The sequence below is a fragment of the Schistocerca cancellata genome, chromosome 10 (genome assembly GCF_023864275.1).
Source record: "Schistocerca cancellata isolate TAMUIC-IGC-003103 chromosome 10, iqSchCanc2.1, whole genome shotgun sequence".
Classification (NCBI taxonomy): domain Eukaryota; kingdom Metazoa; phylum Arthropoda; class Insecta; order Orthoptera; family Acrididae; genus Schistocerca; species Schistocerca cancellata.
Genome location: NC_064635.1, coordinates 140,749,562 through 140,762,649, shown reverse-complemented (window position 1 = coordinate 140,762,649; position 13,088 = coordinate 140,749,562). Strand labels below are relative to the sequence as shown.

Sequence of the window (13,088 nt, the reverse complement as noted above, 5' to 3'; positions counted from 1 at the left end):
GGTTCCTGCTACTCAGAAGTACTTCGAGAATGTGGCTCAACGATGGAGTGCGACAGAAAGGATTTTGCTCTGAGAAAACGGGTCTTTGTGCCATGTTGTTCACATACGAGAGTTAAGATCAAGGAAAGATACAAGAGACAGTAGAAGAGAAGGAGGGTATTGAAATATCTGCTCTTGTCTGCACGCAGCCAGGAAGCTGTGCATATGATGGTGAAATATCATCAGAAAGTCGAACACGACGTATATAACGGACACACACATTCATAAGCAGTTACAGGTGTCGTGAGGATTCCTGAGAAATACATGAAATGTATTCTCGGTTGCGGGTACGAATAACGATCACCTGCAGAGGGAAATAAAGACAACGAGAACTTGTGCCAGACTGGGTCTCGAACCCGGGTTTTCCGCTTTAAACGAGCGATCGCCGTAACCGCTTTGGCTTTCGCTTCACAACTGACACCCGGACCCACACTTCCATACGTCGTCGTACCTGCGTCACAACCTGTACTCCTACACACATCATGTACTCGTAATTTCCGTACAGGATGTATGTCCGATAGAACTTGCATCGTTCTTGATGTGTTGGCAGATGTGCCAACACCTTGTAGTTAGAGGAGGCCGAAATGCACGCTATAATCTAACGCAGACTGGCGTGAGGTCTGGAACAGGATACGTAATGAATGCTATAAAGAAAAGTACGTAGCTGCTGGAATACTTAACTTTAATCCATCATTTGTATACAGCATTCTTGATGATACAAGTGAGACTCTCTCTAGAAATGGTTAATGGCGCCTTGCTAGGTCGTAGCCATGGACTTAGCTGAAGGCTATTCTAACTGTCTCTCGGCAATTGAGAGAAAGGCTTCGTACGTGTAGTCGCTAGCAAAGTCGTTGTACAACTGGGGCGAGTCCTAGTACGTCTCTCTAGACCTGCCGTGTGGTGGCGCTCGGTCTGCAATTACTGACAGTGGCGACACGCGGGTCCGACATGTACTAATCGACCGCGGCCGATTTAAAGCTACCACCTAGCAAGTGTGGTGTCTGGCGGTGACACCACAGTTCTTCTTAACAGCACAGGCGTTGCGAGATAGTATTTCCTGAGAAAGGCTTAGTACGATAACGTGACAGTAATCAAATGTAATAATTGCGAATATAAGTGTTTGTGACAGTTTCTTTTTCAGGTCAAAAGGGAAGAGGTTTTTTCATTTTTGTGGAGATGCTACGGAGAGGCGCTGATGCCCTCTTGCACACCGTAGTTACGTACCCAGTCCAGTTTAGGTTTTCATCTGTTATCACTCCTAGGCACTTTGCAGAGGGGGAGAACTTAATGTTTGTCCCATTTAGGGTGGAAGGTGGTGAGGATTCCCGATATTTCGTGCTAATGAGTCTAGGATGACCAAACAGTGCCGCTTGAATTTTGGATGAGTTCAGCTATAACCCTCGCAATACAAAGGAGTGGGGTGGGGGTGGGGGTGGGGTGGAGGTTACTTTATGTGTACCTTTCGAAAATATTGTAATATACTCACGTACTTTGTTCAAATGGCTCTGAGCACTATGGGGCTTAACTTCTGAGGTCATCAGTCACTTAGAACTTAGAACTACTTAAACCTAACTAACCTAAGGACGTCACACACATCCATGCCCGAGGCAGGATTCGAACCTGCGACCGTAGCGGTCACGCGGTTCCACGCTGTAGCGCCTAGAACCGCTCGGCCAGCTACGTACTTTGTATTTTAAAATTTTGAAACAGTATTAATTGTGTTAAATGATTTCTTACACTGGGTTATATTATAGTTTAAAATTTCTCAGTTAATCTTCCCCAAAAAATTTAGGTCTTAGTAGTGAATGTGACTTTTCGCAACAAGTGCAATAGTCATATTTTCAGGTTCAGGACCCTTCTTACACATCTGAATATCTTTAAATATTATTTTAAGAACAAAAGTCAACGACAGTTAAGTGGTATTATTTTAAGTTTATTGGCAGTGGTCGTAAAGGACTTCCCTCTACAATGTACACATTACAGGAAATGCATTGGCATTGCTAAGATTGTGCTAAAGCATATTTTCAGGTTCTGGAGACTACCCTTAGCTGCTTACAGGCGTTGACATACGTCAACGGGGACAGATGAAAATGTGTGCCCCGACCGGGCCTCGAACCCGGGATCTCCTGCTTACAGGGCAGACGCTCTATCCATCTGAGCCACCGATGACACAGAGGACAGTGCCACTGCAGGGACTTACCTCTGGCACGCCTCCCGTGACACCCACATTCTCAACGTATTGTCCCGCACTACATTCGTAGTGCCCCCGCCCATTATACTCATTACTCGCGGCGCGTTGCCGATTCCCGTAAGAGTTCGGGCACTTTTCGTGTATCCGCACAGAAGAAGAAGATGGTCTAGTAGCCGGTGCGCCTTAACTATATATATATATATATATATATATATATATATATATATATATATATATATATATATATATAAAGATGGACATGTCGAAAGAACAGATACCATCTTAGTACTATACATGTTCCTATTAAAAAGCATGTTATTAATAAAAGTTAACAACAATTAATGATTTTTTTTAAATTTTTTGTGATGGCTATAAAGCACCCGAACCCCACTGGCAGTACGCGTTACGGAAAACACGTTGGTACTGCTAGGATTAACCTCATATCCTGGGCCCGTTTTAGAGTAATTACAGAGGGCAAAGAGGCGTTTAAGCAGGCATTTTTGCCCCTCTCTGTACGCCGATGGAATAGGAAGAAGCCCTAATAATTTCGACGAAATCTCCTCGGGTTGTCAGCCGTCGTATTGTCGCAATGTTTCGACGAGTTTCGTACTCGTCATCTTCAGACTTGGCCTGAAGATTGCAGGTAGCAAACTCGTTGAAACGTAACGAGGACACGTCGCTACGACTCGGCTGACAACGCGAGGAGATTTCAGAAAAAAATCGCCCTAATGATTGGTACGTTGGAAGAAAGCGCCTGCCATTGACTTCGCGGTGTTCTGCAGCATCAGCGAGCGCATTTAACAGTGGACCAGAACCTGTTGCGTGGCAGACGCGAGCGAGCTGCTTGGGGTAGGCCGGAGCCACCGACTCACCGTGGCTGCAGGGCGGGGCTGCTGACGTCACCGTCACCGCCATCGTCATCGTCATCGTCATCGTCGCCGCCGCGGCCGCAGACGTGGTCTGTGCAGCTCCGGCGCTGCAGCCGGCCTTATATAGCGTCCGCGGGGACTGCATTGGCCCGGCCGTGCGTCCTGCGCCCTGAGAACAGATGCGCGCATGCAATCAATACCAGCTGGCGCAGTGTCAAACAGCTGATTAAAGCCCCCCCTCCCCCCTCCACACGCAAAGAAAAGCCCTCTCAATACGAACACACAAAGGGTAAATAGATCGAGAATTTTAGGGGAATCGTTTCGTAGCGACTAGTTTTGCTTTCCGGTTTCTGAAAGTAGCCTAGAAATAGGTCGCCGCTACCTAGAACGGACGCATCTCGCGTCGGCGTCTGCTTCTATTGATCTCAAGGGCGTGGCTAGGGAAGGTTCGCGAAGAGCTGCCCACAGCTCAGGCTACACGCTGCACCTTGCGAAATACAGCCTGTGGAACCGCGTCCTTAGTCTCTTTACCTAATCTCTTTCCTGTTGTAATGTGGAAATCTAAAGAGACAATTAATTCCTCGCACTATGCAACGACTTGTTGCAATGAGGCATATTAATTTAGTTGTAAGGCAAAGAAATAGCGAAGACGCAAGTTCGAAATAGCCCAAAATAAAATGAGCAATCTACCTCTCAATTAGTTGCAGCGTCATATATTTTCTCTTTGTGAACGGGTTGAGGACTTCGTGGTAAGGGGGATGCAGCATGTTATCGTGGATGCAGAAGTAACTTCAGGTGTGCCCCACAGAAGTGTGTTGGGACCCTCGCTGTTCGTTTTGTATATTAATGAACTTGAGGACAATGTTATTAGTAACCTCAGGCTTTTTGCAGATGATGCAGTTATCTGCAATGAAGTACTTTCTGCAAAGACCTGCATAAATATTCAGTCAGATTTGGGACCCTCGCTGTTCGTGTTGCAAATATGTACACTCGAGCTGAGTTACTGAGGTGTGTAGTAATGTTCCAAAACAATGTCTACGATGTGTAAGAAAACAAAATTAGAAGATCTATTCTTCCACGAGTGCTAGCGCCGCAAGTTCCGCAGGAGAGATTTTGTCAAGTTTCGGATGTATAGCAAACCACCGTAAGGTGCATGGCAGAAGGTAAGTAAGTCCGATTTTACCAGTTATTAGGGTTTCTTCCCTTCCCATTCACGAATGGACGCGTGGATAATGATTCTTTGAATGCCTCTATGCGTGTAGTAATTATTCTCACCTTACCCACTCGTTACGTAGGGTCTGTAGTAAATTCCTAGAGTCATCATTTAAAGCAGGTTCTTGAAACCTTGTTAGTAGACTTTCTCGGGATTGTTGACACGTCTGTCTCGAAAGACTCTGCCAGATCAGTTTCTTTAGCATTATTAGGATGGTACCTGAGCCCCTTTTCCTCATCTGCGAATGAACTTACACGGATTTGGGTGGCGGGCTGATATCTTCTGGACTAACCGCAAAAGAAGGACTAGGTTGTGGTGACAATGAAGCTGGAATACACGAGTGCATCGTTAGAGGACGTAGATCGAAATAGTTGAAAGTGCAGTATTTCTGAATTGGAAAGTATAGGCCTATCTTCAGGAATAAGAGGTATGTCAGCAGGCAAAGAGGCAGCGAAATGTGCTTTTTCAGAAGTCTCACGGTTGAAAGGACAAATGTCACGTGCTTTAAATTCATTACTGGCTGTTATAGGTGTTGCCGCCCTCAGATTTGCTTCTCCAAAGCGTCTGCTCACTTGGTATTGGGTCACTGCTAGTCCAAGACTGTTACGGAGAAACTTTTCTATAGTAGACACATAAAACGTGACATCCAAGGGATGCAATATCTGGCTGCAGTGAGGCGGAACTATAATAATTGTCACTTTTTTCCCCTTGCACGCATAATGACGTCCCGATTCTTGGAGTGTGTCATGTCACAATTAACAACTCAGACAGGCGAGGAACTACTGAATGCTACATCAGTAACAAGAAGAGAGAAATGGTGCGGTACAGTAAGACAACTAGACATGAAGCGGAACAGCCTTAAGGCGTGGAACCTGCTGCAGAAACTTAACAGTGACTCCACAAGTTCTCCTCCAAGCATATTTAATGTAACACCTGATCAAACTGCACATCAACTACCGTCGAATGGAAAAAATGAAAGAAGATCTGTGGACAGGAAGCTTCAAAGAATTACTGATGAGGAAGATTAAATTAGTACTCCCTTCACTATGGAAGAACTGGAAGCAACTTTCCAATCTATGAAGAACAATAAAGCTGCAGGCCTAGATGATCTAAAACCAGAGGGAATTAAAATGTTTGGACCAATAACGAAGCAATGGAACTTAAATTTAATGAAAACCTGTATTCAGAAATTACTGCTCCATAAGATGTTGCGCAAAGCCAAAGTTGTAGCACTTCTGAGACCTGGAAGGGAACCAACTGGTCCTAAAAGCTAGTGACCAGTTTCTCTTCTTTTCCAACTGTACAAAGTCCTGGAAAGGCCGATCCTCAATCGAATCTCACAACACGTTGATAAAAACCTTATAAATGAGCAGTCGGGTTTTCGCCAAGGAAGGAAAAGCTGTCTTCAAAACCTCAGTCTGACTCAGTGTATATAAGATGGATGTGAAAGAGGACAAGTCACAGGAGTGGCATTCATAGAGCTGTCAGGAACATATGACTCCGTCAAGTTGATTGGTTCAAATGGCTCTGAGCACTATGGGACTTAACATCTATGGTCATCGGTCCCCTAGAACTTAGAACTACTTAAACCTAACTAACCTAAGGACAGCACACAACACCCAGCCATCACGAGGCAGAGAAAATCCCTGACCCCGCCGGGAATCGAACCCGGGAACCCGGGCGTGGGAAGCGAGAACGCTACCGCACGACCACGAGATGCGGGCGTCAAGTTGAACAGAAAGGAATATTCAGTTACAAAAGACTACCACTTAACACAAGTCATCAATGTTTACTTCAAAACAGGTGGTCTTTTGTCATTCTGCATAGCAGGAAGAGCCGATGGAGGACCTTGAAAAATAATCTCCCTCAAGGTAGTGTACTGGCACCCCTGCTGTACAACATATACACAAACGAACAACCAATCAATCCTGGAACAAGAGCATTTATTTATGCAGATGACGCAGCAGCTACAGCTAAAGCAAAACCTATGAAGAAGTGAAGACGAAGCTCATAGTAGTCCTCGAGGATCTCGGCAAGTATGATAATGATAACCGTCTGAAACCAAATCCCAGAAAGACGCAGGTCTGTGCCTTTGATCTGAGGAATCGCAAAGCCAGGAGGAAGTTAAGTAGTACCTGGAGAGGACAACAGCTATGCCGGATCATTGCCGAGAAACAGGACTGAAAGTGTCTGCCCGCAACAACTCAGTGGCACCACATGTGGCCTGGCTTCGTGCTTCTCTGTATCAGAATATGCAGCGCCAGTCTGGCGCAACTCCACACATGCTGAACAGTTGGACATGGCACTAAATGAGACTGGACGTATTGTGACTGGCTGCCTAAGACCAACTGCTGTTACCACAATCTATCATATAATGGGTATAGCGCAGCCTGACGTCCATAGAAGAACAGCCGCAGGTAGTGAGAAAAATAAGCAGGAAACCGACCCTAGGCATTCCCCCGTTCGCACATTAAGCACAGAGACCTAGGCTGAGGTCAAGAAGACGCTTCGTGCATACAACATCAGCAGTTCCGTCAGCACCTGGAACTCTTGGAGCAGAACAACGGCAAGACTGATTAACTGAAAGGGATAGCAAGAACGTGACAGAGCAACGTGCTGCGGGCTTTCATCTGCCATATGCGACGTGGAAAGTTCTGAAATGACTAAGGACAGGAGTGTCATGATGCAAAAAAAAAATGGTTCAAATGGCTCTGAGCACTATGGGACTTAACATCTATGGTCATCAGTCCCCTAGAACTTAGAACTACTTAAGCCTAACTAACCTAAGGACAGCACACAACACCCAGCCATCACGAGGCAGAGAAAATCCCTGACCCCGCCGGGAATCGAACCCGGGAACCCGGGCGTGGGAAGTGAGAACGCTACCGCACGACCACGAGATGCGGGCTGTCATGATGCAAGGCGAACCTCAGGAAGTGGGGAACTACGTGAATGTGGCGACCTATAGGACACACTACAGAAACGTGATCGATCCTTGCACCACACGAGATCTCTATGCAGCAAATGATAAGGCAAAGAAAACCGCGGAATTCTGGAGCTTGCGGTCCATTTAGTAGAAAACCGCATGTCTCTTGTTGTTGTCTTATGTTATTACTTTCTGGCTGCGCAGGATTAGCCGAGCGTTCTAAGACGCTGCAGTCATGGACTGTGCGGCTGGTCCCGGCGGAGGTTCGAGTCCTCCCTCGGGCATGGGTGTGTGTGTTTGTCCTTAGGATAACTTAGGTTAAGTAGTGTGTAAGCTTAGGGACTCATGACCTTAACAGTTAAGTCCCATAAGATTTCACACACATTTGAATATTACTTTTTGTATCTTGTATTACTGTACTGTGCTTTCATTTATCGTGTTGCATTTTAATTATTTTGTATATTTAAGGCCTTGGCACGTAAAATAATTCCATATGAGAAGAGCAGAGCCTTTGTCTGATGGCTTAGTATGGATCAGGAAATTGTCAAACCAGGAAGAAAAGTTTCCAATTGTATTCACCTTGAAGAAGAACAAGAAAATAATGTTCCTAGTTTGCTTTTGTCCAGGTGTGAGGTAAAATAATGATCAGGGGGATTTAAAATGTCTCCCAGCGGACATACAGATGACTACTATGGGCAGAACTCCTCGTTCTGCAGATGCAGTGGTCCCTATTTGCTTCTTTTCCCCGCAAAGTGAGGACCTTACTCGATTCTGTTTGAACAGTAGTTTGACCTGTCTCACCGACATTAAAGAAAAAGGCGCAGATGGATAGTTTTGCGATGCTTCATATAGTAGGCAAGGGGCCTGCAATGGATCCACACACACTAGTGACATTGAACTTGGAGTGAAAATTTTACACTGCAATCGTTTACGAAGGAAACGCTTCTAGTATCTCTATTTTTCTCCCTCCATAACCACTGTACCAAATCATTCTTACGTTAACAGTGGAAAACACTTTACTAGCTAACACATAATTAGTCAAAAGGAATTATTTTTGTAATAGTGTTTGTAGTGACTTGTGTTCAGAAACATTCTTTGTTTGTGTCTGACGAACTTTGTAAGACGACTACGTGAGCAAAATGGAAAACTGAGACTCTAACGTAGTGTCACTAGGAGTAGTAGCGACATATTTTCAGCGATGAGGCGGAAACTGTCATCCAAGAGGATTTTTAATATGGAGAAAAAGTTATCTACATTACGCTTGTTTAAGGCCAGAGGTCTAGCGACATACGTCCCTTCAAGCAATCGCAATGTCAGTTCTGGGTGCGACTCTTGAATCCATAGTGTAAGTAGGCTGTTTATGTTTTCTTATCGGCAACGTTACGTAGCGCTCGGTGTGAAAATCACTGGCTGTGCTGTGTGCAGTCTGTGGCTAGTTTGCATTGTTGTCTGCCATTGTAGTGTTGGGCAGCTGGATGTGAACAGCGCGTAGCGTTGCGCAGTTGGAGGTGAGCCGCCAGCAGTGGTGGATGTGGGGAGAGAAATGGCGGAGTTTCGAAATTTGTAAGACTGGATGTCATGAACTGCTACGTATATTATGATTTTTCAACACTATTAAGGTAAATACATTGTTTGTTCTCTATCAAAATCTTTCATTTGCTAACTATGCCTATCAATAGTTAGTGCCTTCAGTAGTTTGAATCTTTTATTTAGCTGGCAGTAGTGACGCTCGCTGTATTGCAGTAGTTCGAGTAACGAAGATTTTTGTGAGGTAAGTGATTTGTGAAAGGTATAGGTTAATGTTAGTCAGGGCCATTGTTTTGTAGGGATTATTGAAAGATTGCGTTGCGCTAAAAATATTGTGTCAGTTTAAGCACAGTCTTGTATAATTTGTTCAAAGGAGACGTTTCAATAGAACGAATCTCTTCCGGCAAGACCTGATTTGCTGCGCGAACACCGTTCCCACGTACGCGTCCATCATAATTATTCTACCACGCAAACATTTGGGGTCACACTCGTCTGGTATGAGACGTTCCCGCGGGGTCCACTGGGGGACGAACCGCACAATAACCCTGGGGTTCGGTGTGGGGCGGCGGTGGGGTGGGTGGACTGCTGTGGCCTGTTGTGGGGTTGTGAACCACTGAGGGCTACGGCAGGACGAAGCCTCTCCATCGTTCCTCGGTCCCCGGTTTAATACATACATACATATTTACATACATACAGCATGTGATTCCTTGTTGAAAGTATGCTCCATTTTGTTTTCCTCAGCCAGTTGAAAAGCAGGACATCTGAAATCTCTAGCTGTAAAGCCAAAGAACATTGCTCACATTTTCAAAGATAGTCTTTTAGTTCCTTCTCCTGTTTAGGGGTGAAAACAGGACGTTTTGGACCGAGGACTTTTTTTCTTCGGTTGCGTCTTGATTTAGGTTGTTGACTCGCCTCTTCAGTGTCATTCTGGGAATACTAAATATTTTACTTTGCCTTCTTGCAGCCCATTTCACCACTTCTCACTGCCTTAATAGCATGCCACATTTTTTTTTTACTACAGCATTGTTGTGATGTCTTCACTTCTCGCTTACTACTGACTTCCTACGAACGCTAAAGTGCGGTCTCTCCTGCCAACAATGCTTTCTGGTGCAGACAATCCCTGCTACCATTACAAAATGTATCAATGCGCGGTCTTTCCCGCTCTTTTCTTAAAATGTATCCATAAGCGGTCCCTCCCGCCCTTTTTAAAATTATAACAATTTTCGGTCTCTCTTGCCAACAATACTTTGGTGCAGACATTCCCTGCTACCACAATTATTTCCAACATGACAAATATTAATTATTCCTACTTAATCCTATTAATAAAATATAAACATCTTTCATAAATTGTGGTTTGACAATAGACAATAGACATAACCCTCCACTGGGTTTCCTTAAAATTTTCCTGCGTCGTTAAGTCATTTGGACTTGACCTAAGCAGAAAATTTGATTATAGAGATATGTGTAGTAGTAAGTAAGTTAATAATAGAATATTTCTTTCAACCAAGCACATACATATACTGTCATAAGAATTTGTTTTCCTGAGTCTAACAAAGAGAATATTCAAAAGAGTATACATCAAAATATACAAATAATATGAGTCTGTAAGTTGTAAGTGTACATCAGGTAGTAAAAGTTATTTATATTTCTAATTGTAATGGATGGCAAAAATTAGAACATAGTTTATGTTTCATTATAAATTGGCATCTATTAGTACCATATTCAAAGAAGGGGAAAAAGGAATTGGATAACATGGTCAAAGCACTGGCAACTGCCTGTGAATGCACTCAAAAGTCCGTTTCTTTCCCTCACATAGCACAACACCAGATTTCGCCCTGTGATTCCGTCGTCTCTTTTATCCATAGTTTTAGTGTAAGCAAATACTAAGTTAACCGCCGAATTGCCTGAGTTGCCGCAGCTACATCAGGTACAAGTTCCAGCTCCAATTGTACATTAGTAGTGATGGTGTGCATCTTGGTATGCAAGCACCTATTGGCGTACGTCATGACTGTGGTGTGCATCTTGGTATGCCGACACCTCATAGAAAACATCGTAGATTGAAGTAACGTGGGTCACTATTCACTTTGTTTGTATTCTTATTTTACGTTTAAAATGACCTTGTATGACTGTAGAAAAATTTTATAGTTCTAAACAATTACATAAAAAACACATTCTCCATCTGTAGTGAATTCAGCCTACAATACATATGACATTACGTGACAGTCAATAACATAAACAAATATTTCTGTAAGTCGAATTTAGTAGTACATTTAGGCATCAACAGTTTAAATAAATAGGCAAGTGCCTTTACACAAACTATGTCACTTTCTGTGACTTTATCAGATAAATTTACTCTAAATAAATCACGATCTGGTGCTCATATTAATAATTTCATAAACTACATCTACATCTACATCTATACTCCGCGAGCCACCTTACGGTGTGTGGCGGAGGGTACTTATTGTACCACTATCTGATCCCCCCTTCCCTGTTCCATTCACGAATTGTGCGTGGGAAGAACGACTGCTTGTAAGTCTCCGTATTTGCTCTAATTTCTCGGATCTTTTCGTTGTGATCATTACGCGAGATATATGTGGGCGGTAGTAATATGTTGCCCATCTCTTCCCGGAATGTGCTCTCTCGTAATTTCGATAATAAACCTCTCCGTATTGCGTAACGCCTTTCTTGAAGTGTCCGCCACTGGAGCTTGTTCAGCATCTCCGTAACGCTCTCGCGCTGACTAAATGTCCCCATGACGAATCGCGCTGCTTTTCGCTGGATCATGTCTATCTCTTCTATTAATCCAACCTGGTAAGGGTCCCATACTGATGAGCAATACTCAAGAATCGGACGAACAAGCGTTTTGTAAGCTACTTCTTTCGTCGATGAGTCACATTTTCTTAGAATTCTTCCTATGAATCTCAGCCTGGCGCCTGCTTTTCCCACTATTTGTTTTATGTGATCATTCCACTTCAGATCGCTCCGGATAGTAACTCCTAAGTATTTTACGGTCGTTACCGCTTCCAATGATTTACCACCTATGGCATAATCGTACTGTAATGGATTTCTGCCCCTATGTATGCGCATTATATTACATTTATCTACGTTTAGGGAAAGCTGCCAGCTGTCGCACCATGCATTAATCCTCTGCAGGTCTTCCTGGAGTACGTACGAGTCTTCTGATGTTGCTACTTTCTTGTAGACAACCGTGTCATCTGCAAATAGCCTCACGGAGCTACCGTTGTTGTCAACTAAGTCATTTACGTATATTGTAAACAATAAAGGTCCTATCACGCTTCCTTGCGGTACTCCCGAAATTACCTCTACATCTGCAGATTTTGAACCGTTAAGAATGACATGTTGTGTTCTTTCTTCTAGGAAATCCTGAATCCAATCACAAACCTGGTCCGATATTCCGTAAGCTCGTATTTTTTTCACTAAACGTAAGTGCGGAACCGTATCAAATGCCTTCCTGAAGTCCAGGAATACGGCATCAATCTGCTCGCCAGTGTATACGGCACTGTGAATTTCTAGGGCAAATAGGGCGAGCTGAGTTTCACATGATCTCTGTTTGCGGAATCCATGTTGGTTATGATGAAGGAGATTTGTATTATCTAAGAACGTCATAATACGAGAACACAAAACATGTTCCATTATTCTACAACAGATTGACGTAAGCGAAATAGGCCTATAATTATTCGCATCTGATTTATGACCCTTCTTGAAAATGGGAACGACCTGCGCTTTCTTCCAGTCGCTAGGTACTTTACGTTCTTCCAGCGATCTACGATAAATTGCTGATAGAAAGGGGGCAAGTTCTTTAGCATAATCACTGTAGAATCTTAAGGGTATCTCGTCTGGTCCGGATGCTTTTCCGCTACTAAGTGATAGCAGTTGTTTTTCAATTCCGATATCGTTTATTTCAATATTTTCCATTTTGGCGTCCGTGCGACGGCTGAAGTCAGGGACCGTGTTACGATTTTCCGCAGTGAAACAGTTTCGGAACACTGAATTCAGTATTTCTGCCTTTCTTCGGTCGTTCTCTGTTTCGGTGCCATCGTGGTCAACGAGTGACTGAATAGGGGATTTAGATCCGCTTACCGATTTTACATATGACCAAAACTTTTTAGGGTTCTTGTTTAGATTGTTTGCCAATGTTTTATGTTCGAATTCGTTGAATGCTTCTCTCATTGCTCTCTTTACGCTCTTTTTCGCTTCGTTCAGCTTTTCCTTATCAGCTATGATTCGACTACTCTTAAACCTATGATGAAGCTTTCTTTGTTTCCGTAGTACCTTTCGTACATGATTGTTATACCACGGTGG

At 43.7% G+C, this 13,088-nt stretch overlaps 1 non-coding gene across 1 annotated transcript; it reads right to left on the bottom strand.

Annotated features, from left to right (window-relative positions):
- Positions 1-2,134: 2,134 nt before the first annotated feature.
- On the bottom strand, positions 2,135-2,209 carry Trnat-ugu (transfer RNA threonine (anticodon UGU)). Its single transcript has one exon. It is a non-coding gene; the product is annotated as a tRNA-Thr (tRNA).
- Positions 2,210-13,088: the final 10,879 nt, after the last annotated feature.